This window comes from Anas acuta, chromosome 3 (assembly GCF_963932015.1).
Source record: "Anas acuta chromosome 3, bAnaAcu1.1, whole genome shotgun sequence".
Taxonomy (NCBI): Eukaryota; Metazoa; Chordata; class Aves; order Anseriformes; family Anatidae; genus Anas; species Anas acuta.
This window is the reverse complement of record NC_088981.1, coordinates 19,173,005-19,198,601: the sequence shown is the minus strand read 5'-3', so window position 1 is coordinate 19,198,601 and position 25,597 is coordinate 19,173,005. Positions and strand designations below refer to the sequence as shown.

General features: G+C 39.5%; 1 protein-coding gene and 1 long non-coding RNA gene across 2 annotated transcripts in view; both read right to left on the bottom strand.

The window, feature by feature from the left end:
• The window catches only part of KCNK2 (potassium two pore domain channel subfamily K member 2), a 130,172-nt gene extending 123,478 nt beyond the window's left edge, over positions 1 to 6,694 (bottom strand). Inside the window, exon 1 of the mRNA XM_068675978.1 lies at positions 6,513 to 6,694. The gene's annotated coding sequence lies outside the window, so the exon portion shown is untranslated. The remainder of the gene's footprint in view (positions 1 to 6,512) is intronic.
• A 956-nt stretch (positions 6,695 to 7,650) lies between these two features.
• On the bottom strand, positions 7,651 to 12,223 carry LOC137852966 (uncharacterized). The gene is made up of 3 exons (XR_011094105.1): positions 11,992 to 12,223; positions 11,821 to 11,910; positions 7,651 to 7,879 (listed from the first exon to the last, which is right to left on the bottom strand). It is a non-coding gene; the product is annotated as an uncharacterized lncRNA (long non-coding RNA).
• Between the last annotated feature and the right edge of the window lie 13,374 nt (positions 12,224 to 25,597).

Below are 25,597 nucleotides of genomic sequence, written 5' to 3'. Positions count from 1 at the left end.
CACTATCTAGTTAATTTTCATAATATAAGTACTGCTTCTACACTTTGAAAATAGGGTAACTAGGGACAATTTAGCATTAGCAATCCTTTAGCGAAAGTGGGGTAACTAAGCCACAGGAGGTGCCTCATTCTTTCTGGCTATGAATAAATGTCAGTATCAGTTTTTAAAAACAGAATTTCTTGGCTCCTCTTCTTGAGGAACATATCCAAAATTCTATCTCACTTTCTATGCGGCATGAAAACAGAACTAAAACACCACTAACATCTTCTACCTTGTACTATGCATATTCCTTCATTTTAAAAATATTTTGTATAGTTCTATTCAAGCTAAATGGAAAGGACATACAGTCTGAATCAGAAAGTGACAACTATAGTACTCCCCAAGGTCATATCCTTGTTATTTTTATTATGTCTGCACTAGAATGCCTGCTAAAATAGTTATGTTATAGGTTAACCTCAGGAGAAGATCCTGCTTTTGCAGGTCTACTTGTATTAGCATGCAGCAATACCAGAGTCATATAAGGCTTGCTAACCTTTTGATCATCTCTGTACAGCTTGTGGGCAGACAGCAAGTGCAACCAACTCAACTCTATCTCTTACCTCAAAACTGCTGAGATCCAATAATTTCATATCATTGTAACAGTGAATTCATCTTTAACCCACAGCACTGCAACATGAATTGAATCTACAGTGGTCTTAATGTCTAAGAAAATATCCCAGATTAAAATTTCAATTATTTGTACTATCTTAATAGCAAAGAAATGATAATAAAATAGCCATAGGATTAAGTAGTTACTGCCTAATGTTTCCAGTCTTGCTATGAATTGTACAAATTCGTTACAGGTACTTCCAGATCCCAGTTCTCACAGAAGGAAAATGTAACTCATTTTTGTTCAAAGATAATGCATTATGACAGGAAGCATTCCTAGTGATGCACAGGTCCTAACAAAAATAGCGGCTGGATTGAACAGAGGCATTGTGCTCCTTAAAGACATTTAGCAAATGGGATTTTCTTGTCAGTGTGCACCTGCCATTTTTAAGCGATCCCTCCTGAACCTCTGCAAGAATGGGCAGATGGCACTAGGTATTTCCTAGGGTTATGGACACCAATATCTACAGGTAAACATAACCATGCTAAGCGTGTTGCTTTTAACAGACTAATATAAAATTATGATCCTCATTTATTTTATAGAGATGTGCATAGGGGTTTTCACTTTCCTAATCTGTGTTAATCAAGCATAAACTTGACCTCAGCATGAAGCCACTATGACCAGAAAAAAAATGGCCTCTTTTAATTACTTGTTTCCCCCTCTGTTTAGATCAGTAAAGTGCATTACAATGTCTTTTAAGTTGGGGTATTCCATGTCTTGTTAAATGCCTGTGACTCTAGCATTTATACCCACTTCACAATCCCTTTGTAGCTTCCTGTGTAGGTAAACTGGGTGTAGCACAAATGAGAGCCCAACTCCAAATATAGACAGCCGTGTTTAGCACATTTGTTACCACATTAATTTCCTGCATTCCTGTTCCAACATGAATGCCATTTCCCAGTGCAGAAGAGCTTCAGCTGTAGACAGTTCAGAGATTAGCCTCAGGCCACTAATATTCTGGAATAAAAATGTTATTCTTTCCTTTGAGACCCATGCCATCTCTGGAATGAAGGCTGATGTGTCAGCATACAGACAAGGATGCTAAGTGTGCTTTTTGGAGCAGGCATTCCCAACATTTTCTCAGCACCGGGAAAGATTATTCTTTCTGTGGCATCCGTACCGGGATTACATATTTTCAGAAGCAAAGGAATGACTTTGAGGAATGATCAGTTCTCCTTTATTTCCCACTACCACCAAAAATTTCCAGCCCCTTCCCCTTACCCTTGTCAGGCTGATCACTTTCATTACCTCCCTATTTAAAATTGTGAGGGAGGAAAGAATGTTTTATCGGTGCCAGAGAGGAATGGTTGCAAGGGACAAGGGAAGAAAATTAGAAGAAAAGAAAAAGGTGAATGGTTAGGATTCCCTATCTGTTCAATAAAGATCCACAACACATCATCCTCTCATAGCACATATTGTCTCATGTAGAGTTAAATCATTTTTTAATTTGGAAACTTAACAATCAGCAAGAATGCTAGCTGGCAGTACACAGCAGCTCCTTCATCCAAGGAAGGCTTCATATCTCCAAGAAGGACATATTCCTTCTGCTGTCAGTGAGCCATTTCCTACTTTGTGCCAACAAGTCTGCTGAAGGCTTGTCAGTCAAGACAAAACACAGAGGTCCAAAAATATGGTGCACATTTGGCCATAACTTTCCCCACAGTCAACTACAGAACTATAGGAGATAGCAGTTGAGGAAGCTATGGGAGAAAAAGAGATCTCCAGTTCACCAAAGTGCATGAGCATGGAGGAGATATGCCACTTATAGTGTCCTGAACACACCTCACCTCCACACCCACATTCACACACATCCATAAAAAACCGGTGCTGAAACTCCCAGTGCAACAGGCTGCATTGCACTGCAGCCCTCTATGCTACTAGAACAATCTAGTAGCTTCCATGCTCAACTGGGATATGCCTCGCATGCAGCCTGCCCATCCTCACTGTATAGCAATGCATGCAGGACTATCCCTCTCTCATACTGTCCTTGTTTCAGTTTTGGCATTTCCTAAGCTCTCCTGCTTTTCTCAGTCCTTCTGTGGAGGTGATTGTATCATTGCAATTGTCCGAGGGCAGCCATTCTTACCTTCAGATCTTGCACCATTGCCTTCACAAACAGCAGCTGACATAGCTCAGGTGACCCATGGTCATAAGCCATGTATAACTTACATGGCATTGGCTTGGTTGGAAAGAAGCTTTACTTGGAAACAGAAGAGTGAAGAGACAAAGATGGATGTACCATTCATCTCTCAGATATGTCTGGAGGTACATGTTGCTGCAACAGATTTACAAGTAAACCAATATTTTTTTTTTCAATTTGTTTTCAGTGCTCAGGGTTATTTTTGGCCAGGAATGTTATTCTTTGAGTGTCTGAGCTCCTCTGGAGGCTTCTTCTTCCTGTGAACCATGACTGGTTCACTGAGCAGCCTCCAAGTCCTGTGTGGTAAGCTATCAGTTCCAAGAAGAATGAGTCAAGTGTTTGCCCACATGAAATTCATTCCCTGTTATTTTAGGAAAAGGCAGAGAGGCTCATAACTCATTCTCATCATTGCTGGGAAGCAATCACCAGGTCTCTTGCACAATACAGAGAAGAGGGCTTCATAGTGATTTAAGCAACATAATGTTACAGCCAAGGTAACACATGACATAGTAATGCCATGGAATGTGCCATTGTCATAAGAATTAAATACTTCAGTGGATATTCCTGAACTTCAACACGGATCACCCATCTGCACCCAGCAGAAGATTTTTTGAAAATTTCATAAAACAGACTCTGCTAATTATTTTTAAACAAGTTAATGAAACAATTACATTACTAAAAAATCACAGCAATAATCTTATTTGCCTTCAATACCATGGATTACATCCCGCAGATATCCATCAGCATCTATGTTAGTCACTTTTTCTTTAAGCGTGAAGGGCTTGGAAACCTCTAGTCTTGGGTTTCCTTTTGGAAAGGGTGAAGATCAACCTGCAAAACTGTATTAGATCTTGCTTTTCTCTAAAAGAGACTAAATCTGTGTTAATCCTTCCTTTAGCTGTGTAGATGTACATTCAGCAAAGAATGTAGAAAAGTGATACTCAGAAGAGTCCCAGGTGAAGGTTTTAATCCCCCCGTTCCAAGTGTAACCTCATCACAGGCCCTAGAAATAATCTCTACTTGAGTGCTACTGCAGAGACTAAATTACTGTAGTGCTCAATATGGCTGGTGGATGAGTTCATCCAAGCTGAGGTACTTTACAACTGTAATGCCTAATTAGTTTCATGAATCCACAACCTTCAGAATCCACCAACCCTGTTTACAAAGTCTGAGAATGACAGTGTGCCCTGAAACTGGGCGTTGAGCACAGACTTCTTGCACCAACTCCCAAATCTTGCCTTCTCATATGGGGTTGCATTTAGCCATGTAGTTTCCTATGAAGGTTTGAGGGACAATGTGCAGATGCACACTGAAATAGTAAACACAGCGTACAATGCCGTAGAAAAAGAGTGGCAAATGGTAACTGTAGCTGCAACTGAGGTTAAATTTATTTCTAAAGCTTCTCTGTCAACAAGCTATTTAAGGCGTGTTGCTATATTTTTGTCCTTCCTGCTGATTTGAATTCTGGATCATTACTGCAAATTAATGATAAAGATATTAGTAAGATACACTTCCTTCCAGTGGTTGGAAACATGTATTTTAGAAACATGTTCCTCTACTATTTTATTGCAGCCAGAAATTAAAGGTTTCCAAGAATCAAATCAAGCTATTTATATATTAGATGAGAAACACAAAGGATAGACATTACTTTTAAAATTTCAGCAACAAGAAGAGTAATTTATAATTGCATTATTAAGATGTACTTGAGATAAATGAGCAGATGTAAGTACATTTGTACATACCAATCAGGTTAGTTTGGTTATGAGTGAGAAGACAGATTTTTGTATGGTATGTAGTTTGTACCAAATATAAAAGACTATAAAAATAATCTGCAGTCTTTACAGTGCATTTGAATTTGCAAGGTGCACAATCTCCACTAATGTTCACAGGGTAGTCTAAACATTGGCAGTTAGTTTGTTCTCTTGAGCAGTAAAACTTGTGCTGTAGAGAGCCCCTTAAGAAAATGGACTCCTTCCTCAGTGATAAATTTGTTTGTGGCAACCAAAGACAATAATATTTTTAATTTCCTGTACTGCAAGTAACCTTCACCTAATAGATTGAATGTCATATTGATTCAAATTGGATCCTTCGCTACTGCGATCACTTCACAATGTAAGAGGTCTGTTAGTTAAACTCATGTGACTGCAGCTTCCTGGAAAGAAAATTTACAGTAGTAATGCCACAGAAAACTGCAGAGAAAAAATCCAAATACATTACAGTACACCCAGCTTATAATGTTCACTAAAAATACACACAGGTAGGAAAGCAAAGGACTAAAGGATAACAGAAATTTCTAGGAAAATCCCACCAATTCGTTAAGATTGAAAAAGGTTAGGAGTCTCCAATTATTTATAAATATTTATGCTTCTAAAGCCTCTGAAGAGTTTTTGCAGCACAACCACATTTGCAGTGTAAGTCTTGACGTTTGTTTTACTCCAACATTGTCAGCCATGGTTGGACTAGCCCTGTACACAAAGACAGTGACTAAAGAGTGTAGTCAGGCAGCTAGAGAAGCTCCTCAAACCTCTTTCCCTGCAGTGATTCAGCAAGAGGGAGACTTTTATAGATTGGTTTAGGTTTTAAGATGAACTAGCATCTCGCTTTTGCCTCCCTTACCAGTCCTTTGGGGTGTACCTCATGGAAGTAGGGAAAAATTCCCTGGTGTTAATCTGTTTGTGCTTTTAAGATAGAAGAGGTGGAGAGAAGTGAAGGAGGGAGGGAAAAAGGGAAAGAGGAAGGGCAAGCTGGTTAATGTTTTTCTTTTGGCTTGTTTTTATGAGTCACTCCACTAAGTATTTGCATTAGCAGGTCTCCTGCTGCTGCTAGATCATTCAATTGTTTGTTTAGTTGCTGTGCCTCTTGAAAAGTCCAAAAACACTGAATTTTTATACAACTTTGTATTTTGCTAAATAGTTAAATCTTTAAGAACCAAGCAATTCCCCATTACCATGGTCCTAAAGCAACAGCAGTCACCCCAAACTTGGTGCTATTACTCACTTGAGTAAAGGTTGCAGAACAAAACTGATATTTATTGTTACTTTTTCATGTTTTCTCCTGATTGAATTTTATCAGAAAAAGTGAAAATAAGAACATAACTGAAATGTCACAATAATCAAATTCGAAGTTCAAATCTTTTTATTCTGGCTTGTGAATTGGAATTAAAAAATTCTTAATCTCAAACTACATTTGCAAAACCAAACTCTGAGTACAACTTTAACCAAATTCCTTTGAAAGAGTTGTATTTCTCTCTTCAGGTAACAGACTAATATTGCTTAGAAATATATCTAAGTAGATTCTGCGTAGCCACTGAGATTATCATTTCCTTACTCCTGCAGAAAAGGGTCATCAGAAAATCTTGCTACTGAATTGAACAAGATTAGGACTGTAAGCAAAACTTTACCACAGGCAGAATGAAAAACGGCAGCTAAGTCTGAAGAAAGCAAAGGTAGCTTTTCTACAAAAAAAAAAAAAAAAAAAAAAAAAAAAAAAAAGCAAAGCCAGCTTTTTCTGTCTTTGTGAGGATAACCAGCATTTTTTTTTTTTTGATGTCTTTCATCTCTTGCTTAGTCTTCAACCTTCTCAATTTCTTTGTTTTAACAATTTGCTTCCAATAAACCTTTTTTGTTTCCTCTTTTCAAGAATGCCAGCATAACACATGTTAATTAAATACAAGCTAGGAACCTGTCCATTAGATTAAAAGGCAATAAAAGCTTCAGAACTTACCTGTTCACGGAGAAGGATGGTTCAGACAAGAGATTTGTGTTATGTGAGAGACTGAATCCCAAGAGGAGCATTTGTAAAGGAAGCTCTTCAAAATAGCTCTATATCTTCTTCATGAGGTGCTCATTTTGTTTTTCCTTTTCTTCAGTCAAAACAACAAGTGATAGGAGAAAAGTGGTTGTTTAAAAAGACATAAAAGCCTTGTCCGGGTTCTAAAAGTATCAGCACATTAAGAGCAACTTTTCTTGATTGCAGACTTAGGATCTACGTAACTTTCTCTTAAGCACAGTTCAGCCCCAGATAGCAAGTGTGTATAAATGGTATCTTCTTACTTATCACATCTGTTCCCTGTGTGAATTCTGAGATGCTAGTGCTGACTTCAGTAACAAAAATACTTTTTTTTTTTTTTTTTAAGTTTCTTGTTATTCTTACTGCACCAACATAACTGAGGGAATATGAGCTATAGCTCTTGTCTATCACCAACAGAACCATGGGATAATTAAAGGACTAGTCAGTTATTTGTTTGCAAATTAACTGCCTAAGTGAAATTTAAAACATAGCTTGCCTTTCAGAGCATTTTTCACCTCTAGTTACCTGCTAGAAGACATGAAGCTAGCAGATAAAATGTTCAGTTGCCCGATTTAATCTGAAGACTGTAAAGGAGGTGAAGTTTCTCCTCTACTTGCCACCTGGGCATATTTTATTTTGAAACTGCTGGAAATATTAAATACAATTTTCTAAAGCTGAAAGTTTAAGCTCTTTCCTGTAGAGCTGTTGCTTTATTCTGTATATGTTCTTGCCCTGTATGTCACTTTGGCTCAAGAAAGCTTTAGAGAGGGGATGTCACCAAAATGACTCTGGAACAGCAGTGACGTTCTACTTAAAACTTAGAGCAAGACACTGCTGTAACTTGTCATCTGCAGTTTATACTATTTTCCAGAGCATGCTATTGATGTTTAAAACCCTTTAACTTTACATAATAAACACCAATGATCAGTATGCTACACACAGGGTCCTTCCTCATCTCTTGTTTTATAGCAGGTTTAACTCACTAGTTGGAACAAAGATGTTCAGCTGCAGTGGCTACAGCACAATGAGTAAGCATATACAATAACAAGCAGTTAATTAAATATTCCTTTAGGTGATATGGTAAGAAATGTTCTGGACTCTGAAAACACCACATTTAATCCCTGCTATGAATCCTCTGAAGAGTTTGATTCAAAATTACATGAGCCTGTGCAGTTGCTCTACCTATGGTATTCAAACCTCTGCATGATACTGTGGCCTGTAATTTTTCCACTGCAGGTTCTTCAGTTCCAGTTTATCTGTGGCACCAACTCCTCAACAGTTTCTTCTGGAGATAACACAATCTGAAATGGAGGAGACACAAATATCTGGATAAGTACATTTTTAAAGAACTGCAGAAAATATCTGAGTAGCGTTCACATATCTAATTTATCCTTTGGTCACCTAATGCATATAATGGACCCCGGTGAGGAATGTATGCGTCCTGGGCTATCCATCGGTTCATTACGCACATGCAGCTACTTTTAAGTTCAATGTAAATTTAACATACCAAGGAAAGAGAGGACATATCCTTCATGGTGAACACACTTTCTCCAAAAATAAAAAATAAAAAAAATAATGAACTCCTGCAATAATGCCTTTTTCTAAGATGTTAAAGACTGGATATTGAAAACTAAGCACTTTGATGACTGGCACGTATGCTTCAATTATTCATATCCCAAGTAGTAGCGTATCATTCTGATGACACAAAAATTTGCTTTCCTACAGCCTCCTTGCCCATCCAACCACATCCTTAGCATCAAATGTGTGGAGTGCATTACAGTTTCTGAAATCATATTTTTTTATAACACCATCACAGAGAAACACTGCCAGGATGCACATTTCCAAGCAGGCTGCTCAGCCTGTAAACATCGCTGATCTGGTTGTTTCAGCTCTTCCACCCAAGACCATCCACAGAGGCTTGCCTGCAGGAGCATGATGTTTGTCAGCAGCCCCAGCGCCACAGCTCTAAATATTTAATGTGATGAGCTGACACGTTTTGTCGCTCGCTCTTTCAGTCTCCCCGCACGCACCCTGCCAACCTTTCCCGCTGCAGAAACCTCTACTCAGCACTAAAAATAAGACGGGCGAGCTATAAATAGGAGCTGCTGAAAGCTCTGTCAAAACGCCCTAAAGGCATTGTGAGGGGGACCGCACCTTCAGGAGGTGCCCTGGGAGGTAAAGGCAAGCAGCCAGGGCCACAGGGCTCCTCCCCGGGTGCCCATGTTGCCAGGAGGAGCCCTGCTGCCTGCCAGCAGCTGCTGCCCAGGTCTCGGCCCCAGCAGGCTCCCCGTGCCTTGGAGATACCTCAACACTGATAGTGGGGGCCTGGGGAGCAGCCAGGGGCCCAAGAGTAACTCTGTGCCCTGCTGTGGGCATCCTTCTTCCGTGGCAGCATCGCCACAGGGGAAGAGGGGGCTACGTGGCATCTCGGGGCTGCCCCTGTGCCCTGGTGACCGAAGAAAGGCAGGAGGGGAGGGGAGGAAGAATTCATGAGGTAAGTTTAATTAGAGGTGAAGGAGGAGCTTGTAAGGGTGATAAGAGGTGATTTGGAGAGCACGATACAGGATTGAATTGTGGCAAAATAAAATCAGAGACTGGAGCAACCAGAGATAGTCATATATATATATATATAAAACTGCATGCAGTGGTTGAGGTGAGGCCGCACCAGCACAGAGCAGAGCAGGACAATCCCTTCTCTCGACTGACTAGCAGTACACACACACACACCTGAAGGAAGAGTGCAAAAAGGATGGTGCCAGGCTCTTCTCAGTGGTGCCCAGTGTCCGGACAAGAGGCCACAGGCACAAAGTGTAGCACAGTAGGTGCCCTCAGCACCAGGCAGCCCTCCTGTGCTGTGTGGTGCTGGAAGCACTGGTACAGGCTGCCCAGAGGCTGCAGTATCTCCTCCTCAGAGATGTTCAACATCCAACTGGACACAGCCTGCTCTGGGTGTCCCTGCGCCAGCCTCCAGAGGTCCCTGCCAGCCTCACTCTGTCAGAGATGCTGTGAAATTCTGTAGGGCCCTCTTCAGAAGTAATAGAGCAGAGAATGAGGATCCTCCCTTGCAAAGACTTCCAGAATTGTACCTAAATTTAATAAGAGCTTTATAGTTCACTGCTACGGCTGCTTATGGCTTTATGGTGGAGAAGGTCTCTTAGGGCAAACTTTGATTGCAACGAGCAGGCCTCCAGTTGAGAGCTGCCTGTGCCTTAAGAGAGCAAGCAGCAGGGAATTACATTTAATACCTCCTCCTTTCAGTTCTGACGTTATTTCAGCAAGTAACAGCAGGGCTCCCCTACTATGCTGTATGATCTTGCTCTGATAACTAATTTCCCCTTGTAACAGGAATGCTTTCGCTTGCACAATGAAAAAAAAAAAAAAAAAATCATGTGCCTGTAGAGTCTGGTAGTTTAACAGTGCTGTAGTTTGAAACAGTGTTGTTTTGTTCTACAGCATGCTCTTCTTGCATTTTAATTTAACCTGTGGCTTGTGTCATTTGAAAAAAAAAAAAAAAAAAGCAAATAAACAAAAATTGGGAAACTTTCCTACTTTACTATAGCCCATTTTATTTCTGAGAAAAAGAGCTGGGTATCCATGATGAAGACAGACAGAGCTTTTCTGCAGTAGCACAGACAATCGTCCACAGAAAATACTCCTACATCTGATCATTCTCAGTCCCTCTTCACACATATTCATTGTAATTATGTACATTTTTTTTGTTGAACTACTAGTACATGATGGCTATTTTCAGAAAATGGAAATTTTGATTGCAATAATCCAGTTTTGGTACATATTTTGGAGGGTTTATTTTATAATGTCTTCAGTTGCCAACAAAGTCTTTTTTTTTTTTTTTTCCACCAAGCCCTGATGGAATTTGAAGAATCTAGCTGAGTACATAGCCTTTGAATACAAGACAGAGGTGTGGCCTGCCTGTTGCTCCCACAAACAAACACACATGTACCTGCCCCTGTGTTTCTTCATACCTTCTGTCTGGAAGCACCCATAAGCTTCTAGAGGATCAAACGGTGACTTTACTGAAGTCAATGTCAGAATCATAATGGACTTCAGTTGGAGGTGATGCAAGCAAGTTTACAGTGTGTGGTGATTGAAAAATCAAAAGTCGAATGTAGTTCCCTGTTACAATCATTATAAATTTGTTAATTATATCACTTGTCTATTTTTTTTTCAAGGAATTTTGTAAGGGATAAAAATGGAAAACAGAAGAATACCTAACATTAAAAAATATGCAGAAAGGCATTCTGGTGATTTCTTGACTACTATAATATTAAAAAAAAAAAAAAAATCAAGAACTTGCAACAACATAAAAAGATTTCCATCTAAATAAAGGAAATGGTTACATATTTGGGTTATGGAAATATGCTCATTTATTTAAAAAGCACTACTGGAGTGCCTTTTCTAAAAAGCACGATGGTGTATAAAGATGCAGATAGGCAAATAAAAGCATAGAGATCTGGACAGTGCCGGCACCTTGATCCATGAAAATAATGAGAATTCTTAACTCTCTTGTAGCTATTTACAACTGGTTGGCCCCATTCTGCACATGAACTGAATTCTTACCGAAAGTTTTTACACCTGTCAGTCAAGATAGAAGCATTATAATATTTTTTTTTGCCTTGCAATAGCTGTTATTCAACCTTAAAACACACAAACATGCCATGTTAACTTTACTGCTTAGAATTCTCCCAAGAGCTTACTGGTCTCCATATTGGTGGAGTTTATCATTGACATCTGATGGCATATTTTGCCCTCTCCTTCAATAGCACATTGACTTTCAGTAGATGTAGATACCAGTGACTGTCTTTATTTAATTTAAAATTTGGAAGTTGTTGATTTGGCCTTGTTATTAAAAGGGTTACAGTTAACAGGAGGAGCAGTTGGAAAATTTGCAAATTTTAAATTAACATTACTTAGCTTTTTAATGATTTCAAGGGAGCTGCTGAAGTGATTGCTGAAACTACAAAGTATGGCTAAATATCAAGATTTTGTGTCTCATCCTTTTAATTGTGTTTAGAGAAGACACAACCTGACATATCAAGTATTCTGTAATGAGTTCCAATAGATTTATTACAAAGAACATTAAGCATCTTCCTTTATTCAGAAGATAACAGCAGGGTGTTTGAAATAAGGGACCTATGAGGATAAGAATAAATTATTATGTATATATATATAATATATATGTATTACATATATATAAAAACTGCTGGAGTTTTTTTTCAGATACCTGAAAGACAGGTTCTTGGCAGCAGAATGATGAACTAGATCAGCTGTAGTTCTGGTACAGAAACAGCAATCATTTCCCTGATGTCTGTCACTAAAAAGTTACAGAAAGCTCAGCTTCTAAACTGGTTATTTATAATGGCTCTGTAGTTACCGCTTGAATCGGGCTTCCTACCTCCTCCTGTGGGTTTTTTTGGCATGTAGGAACAGACACGTTCCTGTTCCTGCTGTCCTTATGCTAGAAGCTTTATGACTAGATAGAGCTGAGCTGCTTCATTGGCTTTTGGCCACCGACAACTGTTTGCCTGCTCTGGAGGAATTTCCAGTTTGCTAGCATCTAGTGCTTATCCTTCACTCATTACGGTGTTAAATTAGCCACAGCTGTGGCCGATCTTGGATTTGCTCTGTGACACCTGACATGGATGACTCCCCACCAGTCCAGAAGGTACAGAACTAAGCTTCCTGGCAGCCCCACCAGTGCACAGCATGCCCCAAGTGACATAAAAAGTTCTCAATTTTTCCTCCTTCCCTTCACCATCAATCTGTTATTTCTCTCTGCCGCAGCTGCTACAGGAAGAGGCTGCGTTACCTTTGTGAACTGCTGAAACTCAAAGCTAACTGCTGTGAGCCAGCAGGTTTCAGATGTGAACTGCAGTCCCTTGTGAAGATTTTGTGTTCAAGATGGGCACCTTTGACCTACCACATGGCCCATCAGGGGTCATTTACACTCATTTACACTCCTGTGGGTTTAAGAATGGAAAGTAGAAATAATAGAATAATAAACAGTATGATAATTTAGCAGAATGAAATTATTATCTTCTTGAAGTCCTAACAGCATAAGTGATAGATTTATTCGTGTAGTTCATTCATGTAACATTGTAGTTCAAACAACTGTACTGAATACACATTCACTGGGCAATACATTATACCTGACTAAAAGGGGGGAAACTCAGTAATTACTCATTGTATAGAAAAGAAAATTACTTTTAAAATTTCTTGCTTTGTCAAGCAATAACACCTCATTTTCATGTCATGTTAGAAAAAGTAGAAGCATGTGCATAAGCAGAGGGAAACCAATTGAGCAGAAGAAAAAAGTACCTAAAATTAGGAGAGAAGAGACAGCAATCACCAGCTGCTCCGTTTAAATATTCTTTTCTGTACTCTTTCATTCTTTTGATTATTTCTTTTCTTATTTAATGTGCGTTGTTATTTTTAAATCAATACATGATCTGCCATTCCTTGGCAGCTAGACATGAAGAGACATGTAGATAAAATTAACAGTAAGATCATTGCAATATGAGGTAATATGAGGTAAAGTGCCTTTTTCTTTTTTTCTCTTTTTTTTTCTTTTTTAATATATTTCACTAGGCGTTATGTCTAGTTTCAGCCCTTATAGACCAGAAGAGCCCAAACAGTAAATAAAACATGCAACACTGGTAGAGCTTGTGTTGCTTCTGGTTGGAGATCAGCAGCCCTGATTCATTCTGCAGTTCTATCTTGCTCAAAGCAAGGGTTAACAACCCAGCTATACAGACAGAAGAAACCAAGTTTGAATAGTTTTTTCTAATTTGTAGCTACTGAAAAGAAAGTGAAGAAGTATGAGAACAGAGAAGCATTTTGCCAGCACTGCCCTGCATCTGACTAGAAGTTAATCTAATCAAATATGTCTGCAACACTGGCCATAAGTAGATGCCTGGGAAAGTATAAGAACAGGGCAACGGTACAATACTTTCCCCTAATACTATCCCTCCTCCCTTTTTCCTTTCTCAGCCCTTTGGGAGAGAATGGCCTTTAATTTTTGGCTAACCAGTGTGGTGGACACACAAACCTCAGAGTTTTCTAACAGCTCCCGTCTCATGTTTCAGTACTTATTTGTACTTAGATCAGTTCTCGTGACTTGCTGATTGTGCTGTCTTAGTGTTTTAATCTTACAGATCAAGGCTCATTGTGTGAGGCACCTATCTGTGCAGAGTGAAAGACAGCTATTGCCCCGAGAAACTTTAAATTGCTAGTTAAACTAGACAAGATGGATGGGAAGAGAAAAAGGTATACATCGTGGTCTTTGATGCTCGAAGTCACACGCTAATTACAAACATATTCCTAGAGTCATTTCCAGGCTGGTAGATAGAACATTGCTGCAGAGCCAGGGCAGCAGAACCCTTCACAGCAATTTGAAGTTCAAGGAAATTTCCACTGCCACAGCACTCGACCTTCTTCACAGGGAACAGAGAGAAAGCATTTGGTTGCTCGGGGAGGGGAGCTGAGCCTGCAGGCTGAGTGGGCTGCACATCAGTGGCTGGATGCTGCTGCAGACCTCCCGGTTGGTACAGAAAGGGACACTTCCAAGCCATAGACCATGGCTGAGGCAGTTCTTGGACACTGGGAGAAGGGAGGGACCATACTGCACCCATCCTGCTAAAGTCAGCCTTTGTCCTGCTGAGAAGAAAAGAAAGGGGATTTTGGAAGGGGCAAGGGGTTATAAGTGATTTTAAGGCTTGAATTTTCAAAGGAGTCTAAAATAAATTAAGTAACGTGCCAGCAGCAGGTTAGTATCCATCAGAAGAGACAGCATGAATTTATTTATATCTTGCTTTTACTTGCCCAGGATGGGGCCGTATTTCTTGTTGATAAATGAGATCTGAAGTGCTTCACTTACAACATGCTTATTTTAGAAAGTCATAAAAGGGTTCCTGCCTTTATTGAAGGAACTACTTGACTGTTGCCCACTGAAATCCACTGAGCTACCACAGCATGGCTGCATACTTGAGAGGCAGCTCAGTTACTTTCTCAGGCAATCAAGTCATTTGTTCTTCCTCAATTAGGGTTTATATATTAATGAACAGATTCCCCACTGATAAGAAGTTCTCTCATTTGGATACTGTGTAAAGAATAGCAATTTTCAGATCAGTTTTGGCCTGTGTTCCACAGAAAAGCCCGATGAGAGTGATTCTTTATCCTGCAGGGCATGAGTATAGGCTAATCAGTACTTGTGTAACCCTCAGCTATTTAATTGGGGAAAAGGGGCTGACACAGTTATGGTGCTCCTTCTATTTACTTAAGAGTCTTGAAACTTTTACTAGGAAGTTACTAATCTGTCCTGGATGAGAAGAAGTAATTGATATATATGCAGCTACCAAGAAGTGGCACGCAAGAGTGAGTGAAAATGGTTGAGCTGTTACCAAAAAAAAAGGCATCCTTCTAAAATATATTGCTAGTTAAATGGTGTCCTGTTCTGCTAATGAAAAGAGATGGAGAGTAAAGATCAGAGTCAGCCTTTACAGTTAATTTTTCTGTACACTTTGATGGTTTTCTTATTATTTGTCTTCTGTTCCTATTTTTTCTGTCTGTACAGATACCCACACTATAACATCTCCCTTTTACATCAAAGGGATTTGAGAAAGGACTGCCCTGATCTTTCCTCCTTTCATCTGTCTCTTCTTGCTTCCCCATGTTGTTGGTTTTTGTTGTTTTTTTTTCTTCTGTAGCTACAAGTGGATACCACCCAGTGACTGCAGAGGCATTTCAAAAGAAGTTTTGTTGCTCCATTGAGGGGCCTTAGAGCTGAGAAGCACACTGCTAAAATTGGATCCTTCTCATCAGTGGGAGTATGGCCTGGGTATGGGCTCATGCCTATCTTCACAGGGGCTCTCCAGGGTATCACTTACGTAGCTGTAAAAGTTGCTTAATTTGCCTCAAGTTCTTTATAGTTAGTCACATGGTTTAATGCATCAGATAAGTAAATACCACAAAGTGCAAACATCTCAGTCTTCGTGCAATACAAGTATGGTAGCTTTTGGTAGAGGTAGTCAAGTTCCACAGGAAGGTCCCAAATTATGGGGGATAAATGATGCCATATTAGCATGCATATTAGAACTCCTCTGCTGTAGGAAATGAAATGGTAAAAGGGTTGTAAATCATCTTTTTTTTTTTTTTTCCCATTGAATATGGCTCTGTCTTTTAGGTTCCCCCAGATCTTTTCCCAGAACTTTTGCCTTTTTATCTCTTCATACCAGAGTAAGCCCTGAGAAGCCCAGAGCAGGGTCTCCCAGGTGTGCAGGACTCAGAGTGTCCCAGACCCTGGGCATAAGCTGAGTTCTCAAAGGTTTGGGGTTTCCTACTGCTCAACTAGAAGGCAAAATGTGACAGGTAGTTTCCAGGTTCACAAAACAGAGAGGATGGCCCTGCTATTTCCACAGAGCAAGCGGGCCTGGAAATGGCAAGTGCCAGAGTGGCCAACGTCCCCTAGAGAGAAGCAGGCTATACAGTGGGACCATTTTGCAGCCATGGGTGCTGGGAGCCCGTGTGCTCCAGCACAGGTGAGCTGATGGGATTCTTAGTGTTTTGTCTGAAGCTTGATGAAACTCATCTGTCTGAGAAATATTTCTGTTTTGACAAACTGAAAAAAAGTACCTCCGGAAGTGCTGTTTTGCTGGAAATTTTTCAACCAGCTTGAAAATATTGCACAAATAACAGTAAGTTCAGTTTGTTTTAATGTTATGGATTAAGTCTGTGTATGCTGCTTCTGATGCTTGACATGGGACTCAAACTCCTGCAGATATTCACATTTCAACAAAGAACAATGTCAGTCCCCTGGGAAATTACTGTGGATTTTAAGATGCTGAAAAGTGCAAGGTCCTGCACCTGTGTCAGGGCAATCCCAGGCATGAATACAGGATGGACAGAGAATGGATTGGGAACAGTCCTGAAAAGGACTTGGGGGTGTTGGTGAATAAAAAACTCAACATGAGCTGGCAACGTGCACTTGCAAAAAGCCAGCCATATCATGGGCTGCATCAAAAGCAGTGTGGCCTTCAGGTTGAGGGAGGTGATTCTCCCCCTCTACTCTGCTCTTGTGAGACCCAAAATGGAGTAAATCATTCAGCACAAGAAGGGTACGGACCTGTTGGAGCGAGTCCAGAGGGCCACAGAGATGACCAAGGGGCTGAAGCAACTCTGCTATGAAGACAGGCTGAGGGATGGGGCTTTGGGCAGCCTGCTCTGGTGGGAGATGTCCCTGCCTATGGCAGGGGGGTTGGAACTGGATGGTCTTTAAGGTCCTTTCCAACTCAAACCTTTCTGTGATTCTATTCTATAAAGTAATGTGTATCTAATAATCAGTTCTGAGCACTAAATACAGTATACATATGTCTGTATGTATATACTATAGATCTGCATTCCTACGGGTGAGGTTCCTCTCCTTTTTACCTAAACTTTTTCAATCAATAGGAAACACCTGGGATCATGTTCACTTATAAATTCCACTGCTAACTCTGTTTTATCAGATCTGTTTGTGTTTTAGAACAACACCAAACTTTCCACATTCCCATCAATGGAACAGCCTAATGTGTGATTAATTGTTACCCATGCTATATAGTATTCACCAATAAATCTTTAAGTACGAATGACTATGTGAACCTGAGTATTTTATCACTAGTGAATAATAGTACAAGAGCCTAGACTGGTGCTGAAACCTTCTTAAAAATATCACTTGCCACTGACTTTTGCTTTGAGAGTTAAAGCTTGCAAGACAGAAAGCCCTGCAAGTCTGGGAGCTGACGCTGCTCAGCAGCCTAAGGCAAGTACAAAGCTGCAGAATTCAAACCCTTTGGCTTCAGAGAGTGATCCTCTCACAGCAGCAACTGCTTAGCCATATGCTTTAATCTGTTTCATTGTACGTCATTCAAATATTCAGAGTCTGTCTTACATCTTCACTGAATGCCATTAACGATGTCATGTTGTACCTGTGCATTACTATTACCTAGGATGTAAAGAAGCATCTCTCTTCCCTGAAACTTCAATTCAGTGCTTTTTCTGTTTTAGTTTTGCTGTGTTTTATATTCAATAGAAACAATTCCCAGTGCAGCATTTTAGTATCAGTCTGTCTGCTATGAGACTTAATTTTTCTTCTGTAATTTACAGCCTGGGTCTTCAGTTAAAAGAACAGCACATAGATATGAAATAGCAAAGTGTCACGTGTACTGATTGAGTTGTTTTGTTATAATTCAATAAAATTAAATCAGTTTAGCACAGACGTAAGTAACCGCAACAGCATTTGTGTAGGGAGACAGATCCAGGTATTGCAGAAACACAGACAATATGAAGAAACTGAAGAGACTGTGCTGACAGCAGAACATGTCATTACATAAAACCAAGCCTCTGCTAGGGTTGAGGCTTGTGCCCTTACCTGGTGACTGCAAAGACTTGGGTTTGATTTCCAAATGGATGGGAAACTATCGAGCATTCAGTATAGGTTCACTGGTGTGCTTTATTCAAGTTTAACAGAGGTAGATAAAATTTACGGCAGATCTAGGAGAGTCATCCTTTCTGAAGTTGTCCAAAAACAGCAATTTCTGTTACCATACTTGACTACAAGCAGAGACAGGGCAAGCTCTGCGATCTCTCAGTTTGCTACAGCTCAAATGACAAGCTTGACCAAAATTGACAGTATTCTTCCAAAGGCTATATTTATGAGTTTTTTCACTATAAGAAAAAGGCAAAAATCATAGCCCACGTATAACTAATGAGCTATTATATAATGAGCTATAATAGTACTGAAGTATGGTTTTACCATGTCTGTGTGTGATTTAAGTGACTTAATCTTCTAGTAAGGAGCGTTGAAGGTTTTGAATTCAAGATTACCTCTTGCCAAGATCATTTACCTTTCTTATGGCTTTCTCCAGGGAAACACACCATTCCTGGATGCTTTTAGGGCTCCACAAGTCAAAAATGCTTTCAGTGACTGGAACTGCAGCGTTTCTCCTTATGAGAAAGAAAATGCCATATATTAGATATCTAGATAATATTTAAAGTAGATGTCCTGAGATTTAAGCACTGGTCTGGTACCCAGTAAACCAAGTTTCATATCTCTGCCACTGTATCTTTTGATCTTGTTACAATGAGCAAATCACTTACTCTTTTTCAGAAAGAAATGAATGAATCTGAAATTCATTCTGAAATGAATCTCATGCTTTTTTTTTTTTTTTTTTTTTTTTTTTTTTTAATTCCCGCCTTCTGTTTATCTGGTTTGCAAATTTCAGCTATAAATTCTTTGGGTATGTTAATGAGTGACTGACTATTTATACAGAGCCTGGGACAGTGAACTGATTGAGACCGGAGGAAATCACCAGAGTCCAAACAACAGCAGCAGCATTATTGCGTGAGCGAGCTGCAGTAAATGCACACATAGATGAAAAGCTACTGCCATCATTGTGTTCAATCATAACAATTGTTGAGTTGCACCACATAATACCCATAGCATGCATATACTAATTAAATGCATTCAGGTCAAATGGTTACATTTTTCATACATGCTTGTTCCAATTTTATCTAGTCCTCAGTCAAAGCAGTTTCCCACTGATGTTTTTCCACTTAAAATCATAGCTGGGCAAAGATGATAGGGCTGGACACCAGAAGATACCAAAATGCCCTCTCATCTAAAGTTGCACATGACTAAGAGCTCTCTTCAGTACAGTGTCCTTCTATCTGTCGTGCCTTTCACAGATATTTGGCATAAAAAAAAAGAGAAAGCGATTAGGAGTGGAGGTTTAGCCAGAGATAATTTATACTTCAAAAGAAATTAAATAATTGAAATGATCATTAGTATTATACAGTGAGATTAAACTAATTTGCTTCTAAGTCTTCAGCCAGTATATATGAAGGTATGATTAAGTTCCACTTAAAAAAAGAAAAAAAAAAAAAAAGACCAAAAAAAAACACTAGTTTTAAAAAGATTCAAATATTTTGATGTGTTACCTTGGCTTTGAGAGAGGTAACTTCCTTCGTCCATATCCTGTTGTGACTATAGAGGGATGTTTTCAAAAGATAAAAAAATAAGCTGACCTTTTGATGATTCTATTAACTTAGGGACATATGACAATTAGAAATATGAGCACAGAGGAAAAGCAATAACATTTACTCAGATAACTCCCATTTATTTCATGCTGTTTTTATTTTAAGCCTGTGATCTAAGGTGGCAGAATTTGTTCAAAAATAGGACTGCTAATAACCAGCCTTGCCAGTGTTTGTTTTCTGAGAGCACTGTTAAGGCTCTCTTTGCCACCTGCATCTTTAAGAAGGTTTTCCCAGACAAGAGTAAAACTGAGCTACCACAGGTGACGCCTGAATTCCAGAAAAAGGTTGAGCATGTGTCCTCTGCAAAAAAAAAAAAAGCTTTGTCAGGTGCCACCAAATCAGGCTCTGAAACCTGTAATCACTTTCTAAACCTTCTGCTCTTAGGTTTTGGTTATAGCTGTATAAATACAAGAGGAGTTGTGGCAATGCCTTTGAAGCCAAATATTATCCTGAAATGTGCATATGACAGTACAAGTAAAGGTTCCTTTGTTTAGGAGTGAGATGCTCCTGGTTTCTCCCCCAAATAACAATGCTGTCTTGAAACCAAAGGAAGAATTGCATTGATTTTTCTCATTCTGATGGCCCTTGGCATGTCCTTTGACATTTGGGATCGTCTCTAAGGAGATGTTTCCTTTGTAACTCGTAAATCTCATCAGTCAAATATAAGTTCTCAATTAAGCTGTTTCCACTGGTAGAAGGCCCTTTGGAATATAAAGTTGCTGAGCTTTGGGCTCCTCCATGCCAGTTGGCTTATCTGCTTAAGAAACATGAGCTTGAAGTGTGGTTTTAAAGTGATAACAATTTATCTGATGGAGAATGCACTTTGCACTGCTGACTGGTTGCTTCAGGTTAACCAGGAACAGGTTTGAACTAAACCAAAATAAGATTTTTAACTGGAGAATATCTATTTAAATTATGATTTAAATTATTACTGTGACTTTTATATATAGACAAATCCTAAATAATTTCCCAAAGCTAAATGTTCCATAAAAATGAGGACTCAAGTTTAGGCTTTATATCAGATTTGAAAATTAAAGAACCAGCTTCCTCTTGATTTCAGTGAGAGTTAGGGATTGCCTTTGCAGGGAAGGTAGGGACTGAAATCTCTTGGATTTCCTGTGAATCTGTGACTGCCTGACTCCTGCGAACCCAGGTGACTGGTGAAGTGGTGTCTTGGCCCCTTCAGTTGTTAAGGCACACAGTAAAATTTACCCTGTCGCTCACCTGAGATGGACTCAGTTATCAGCAGTGGGACCTTTTTTCATAAAACTGGTGAAATTCAGTGGAGGTAGAATTTGTGGACTTGCAGCTTGCCCTTTATTTGCAAGGAGAGGGGGCTTGTGTGCTTTCTTTGCTGTGCTTTCCTAGGCACCACTTCTGTGCTGTGTTAGCCTAATAACTTATTTCACAGACTATCTTCTGAAAATCTTTTTACGCTGTGCTTTTTTCCCCACTACTTCCCTTGGGCACAAGCAGCACAGTAGCATACTGCACTGCTCCTTCTTTTGCCTGGAAGATTTATGTTCTGCAAAGGCGATGTTTCACGTTGCAAAATATGTGACATTTGCGCAATGCCATGGCTCATTTTTGTGGCCTGCGGGAAATTGCCCTGTAGAGGCTGTTGTAATAGGGAATATTCTCACAGAGCATCTGGTCAAAGTGGTCGCAGTACTTGGTAGGAATTAAAACAAACAAAATTAATCTGGTGGGGAAAATAAACTTCAATGTGCCAGCCACTTCATACCTGTTTTAGTTGTAGCGGAGCATTCTGGCCAGGAGATGACTCTTCTGCAATCCCCACAGGGCCTGCAAATAGATGATCATACTTCTCAACTCAATGTTTCCTTCATATGTAACCAATACATTTTCCTTCCCTACCAAAGGTGCCAGATAACCACGGTGCCTACATACTCCATGATGTGGCCTTTCAGAGGACACCTGAGTCTGAAAAGTAGCAGTAAGTATTCAGATTATTACTTGAGGGGTGCCTACCTGCTCTTATTTTGGAATAAGAGCTTGAATATTATGAGATTATTGGAGATAGGCATTTTATTATAGAATCGATATAAAGTAGATAAGTGTTTCTAATATCTGTTACTGCAGAAGTCTCATCTTCTGAATCAGTCGATCAGCTTTCCTGTTCAGGATCTTTGCCAAGCACCTCTAGAAGAACCACAGAAAGCTGTGCATCTGACTGAAGCTTCTCTCCTCAGAAATGTTTTTCTGCTTTACCTTCTCCAGATCTACATAGATTCAGTCCTTCCCTAGACACTGGCAAACCACTCTACCCACCCCCAGTTTTCTCCTTTGTCCCTCCCTTGACAAAGCCCAGCTGCAGTCGGAAGCATTTAATTCTGCACACAGTGAGTGCTGCGTGTCAGGGTGTTATCCTGTCATCCTTCTCTTCCTGCCATCCTTCTCTTCCCACCTTTTCCAAGAAACCCCAAAAGACCAGCAGAAGGACATTTACTATGTTTCCACCCAGCAGTCTGTCAGATTGGTTTCTGTATGAAGTGATACAGGCATATTCTCTGGAAGGGAGAGAAGCAGAGACACCTCTGTTAGATCCTCGATGCAGGAGCCGAAGCTCAGTGCCTGCCAGTGCTTCCTGTAGCTGAAAATACAGAGAACTACTCACACAGAAGGAGAGCAGCTTGGAATAATTATGAAGCTGAACCAAAGTAAGAAGATCTGTAAACCATTTGTCAGGCATTGACTGGGCCACTGTGCTGAGAGATTGTCTCACTGGTGACTATTTTATCTGCACTGAAGCAAGCTCTGTGGCCTTAGCTGTGGGCAAGTGTTCCACCTTGCCAGGTGTGAGACAAATGCAGTGAGGAGGTGGTCTCTCTCCCCTCCAGGTTAGGCTTTAAATACAAAATGAGGCAATAAATGTACACAGACGAATAGATGTAGAACCGTTAACAGTGAACTGCTGCTTATGGTACTGGATAGCTCTTTCCTTGCAGTGGTAGAGGATGCTTTTATCAGTTTACAAAAGCAAGGCCAAGGATGTTGCAGAGATGTCCAGTAATAAAAAGGGTTAAAAAGAATTTGGCGTTTCCAAGTTTTTGATGTTGCCTTAATTATTACTGGTTTTATTTGTTGATTAGAAGTACATGTAGCTTTGTCCCCACATTGTGAAACTTCCACTTGTAGGAATTAACAGCTAGTGATGGTATAAATATAAACTATTTGCAGCATGGAAGCACCACTGTTACACTAGCCTTTTAAAGAGTAACAGTTGACGTGTTCTTGAGAACATGCTTTTCCTCCTATAAGACACAAAAAGTCATGGCTTTCAGCCAGCAGGCTGGTGAGAAGCAAAGTCACCTCTTGTGTTTTGCAAAAGCATATTTTTGTTTTTCAGCTACACAGAAAAGACATGTTTTATCACTGTCATTGTGTATCAGTCAAACTTTAATACTGCTACAACTGGATTTATGGTATGACATTATACCTCTGGACATGATATATTCTCCAGACATGATTTGCAGGAGTAATCTGTTGCAGTTCAATCAGTGGAACTAAGTAAATTAGTCGTCACACAACTACACATTCAGGACTATAATAAATTACTAGGGAAGTTGTTACAAAGCAGGAAATAAAAAGAGTCAGTGTTTAGAGATTTGTCACTGTTCTTTATATCTCATTCTTGGATCTGTGTTTCCTGGAGATCTCTCCTCAGATGTAGAAGCAAGACAGAAATGTCTTGAAGATATGACAGTACTCAGTTATAGAAAGATTTTCAAAAGCAGACAAATTCCTGTGTGTAGATCTGTGCCCATACATAGAAAATGTCAAAACTCCTGAAACCTTGGATAAAGCAACAGGTTAAATGTTGTATGTGGAAGATGACAGCAAATACTGAAATTTGATTCTGTTCAAACATGGACTTGAGAACTCTGCCTGCTTTTACAGCACTCCAAAGGACTTCTTCAATTCGACCTGATGTGTATTTGCCCCATACAGACACAAACAGAGCCTCAAACAGGGCTAATAATATTCCCTGAGTATTTCTATTTAACATTTCCCTCAATTTAAAGTTATTCAAAGATGTAAACGAGAACAAAAGAAAAATCTGTATAAAAGTGTTAATTTTCCAGTGTGCTTGTATAAACCCTTTCTACGGGTTGGAGGTATTCCTGTGGCATCCCATCCTCTCCATTTTATTGTGTTTATCCTTAAAACATCTTTGAGATATGGATGGGTTTTTCATGTCCTCTTTTCAGAGGAGAGATTTCTTTCTTTCTTTCTTTCTTTCTTTCTTTCTTTCTTTTTTTCTTTCTTTCTTTCTTTGTTTCTTTCTTTCTTTCTTTCTTTCTTTCTTTCTTTCTTTCTTTCTTTTTTTCTTTCTTTCTTTCTATTTCTTTATCTCTCTCTCTATTTTTTTTTCTTATATAGGAATAACCACAATGCTGCTTATTGCACAATGTTAGTAATTTTCTGGACCCAAGATAGATTTAGAAAATATGAAAGACAAAAAATTAGATTAAACTACTAGTGCCTTGTACATCTTCAGCATTTCAAATTTGGAGCTGTAATTTATTTTGAGAAGAATGTTCTTTTATAAATGGATTTTCCATCCCTTTTTAATCCTTGGATATTGTTTGGATTGTCACATTGTTCTTCTGTCATGCTGTCTTTTTCACTGCATATATTGAATCCAGGCTGTCACTGCCAATTAGGGAAGTATTTGGGATATTTCCCAAAATACTATTTTATTTTCCTTAGTGGCAAGAGCCTAAGGTTGTTGTGATTTAGGATACTGGCATTACTTGAACTCACTAGTGCTGCCCCACTTTACACCAGCTAGGGATGTTGCTGCCTATTACCGAAGAGCTTGTTCCAGATACTTTTGCCAGCAGGAGGTTCATGAAAAAATTACGTTTTTGAAGTTTTGGGAAGTGAGTAACTACTAGTCTCAAGTACATAAAAGCTTTGGAACAGAATAGTAGTGATTTTAACTATTTGATTTCTTTAGGCTGGTACTGACACCCATGAGTGGTTTCACTGATTGAAATAGGACTCATGGTAAATACTCATGATTAGAATTTTTTTGAGCTTCACATTTGTCTGCTTCAAGTATCAGATCCCATTGTGGTACTTGTACTACACACTCTGAATTTCATTGTGACAAGAGATAAGTGCAATTTGGTCATAATTTTCCACCAAGTTCTTCATTGTTTTATAGCAAACATAGAGTCTTTATTTCAGTTGATATCTCCGCACCTGCTTGTGTCGCTGTGCAAGCTCACTGGCTGTGCACACGTGTTTGATGAACAATCAGAACCAGTGGTCCTAGAGTGGGAGTAACACCACCTTTCTCTGGCTGGTCACATTGGGATGTGATGTGTACCTGGACAGGCTGTTGAAAGCTGGGTTTCATGCCAGTGCCCTTCTGGCAGGCCTTCAGTCACTTGCCGGAGCACATCACTAAAATAATACTAAACGAAGCAACGAAAATGGCATTAGGTGTTCTGTCCCACTCTTTGTTATGGTGTTTGTCCAAAAGATGACACAACAAATTGAATGTAGTCAAGCTCCCTGGCAGTGAAAAACAGTTCATAGCACTGTCTCACTTGGTAGGCAAGTAATTCAGACAAGAAAAAGCAACACAGAAAGAAAGCAGCCAAACTGAGGTTAGAAGAATTGATTCCCAAACTCCCAACACAATGTCTCCTCTTTTTTCAAATACAAATAAAATTTCAAATACAGACTTTGAAGCTAAGTCATTAACTGAAATTCTATGTTGTGGACATGAATGATGAAATGGTCTTTTACTTCATTGTGTCAGAAAGCCAAATTTGAATAGGTTGGATGGGTGATTATATCTGTGTAAGGGCTATTTGGTATCTGTGTATGAAAGGCGAAAGGCACGTTAAGTTTCTGGTCTCAAGTATTCTGACTGTATTTTAGTATTATTTGCT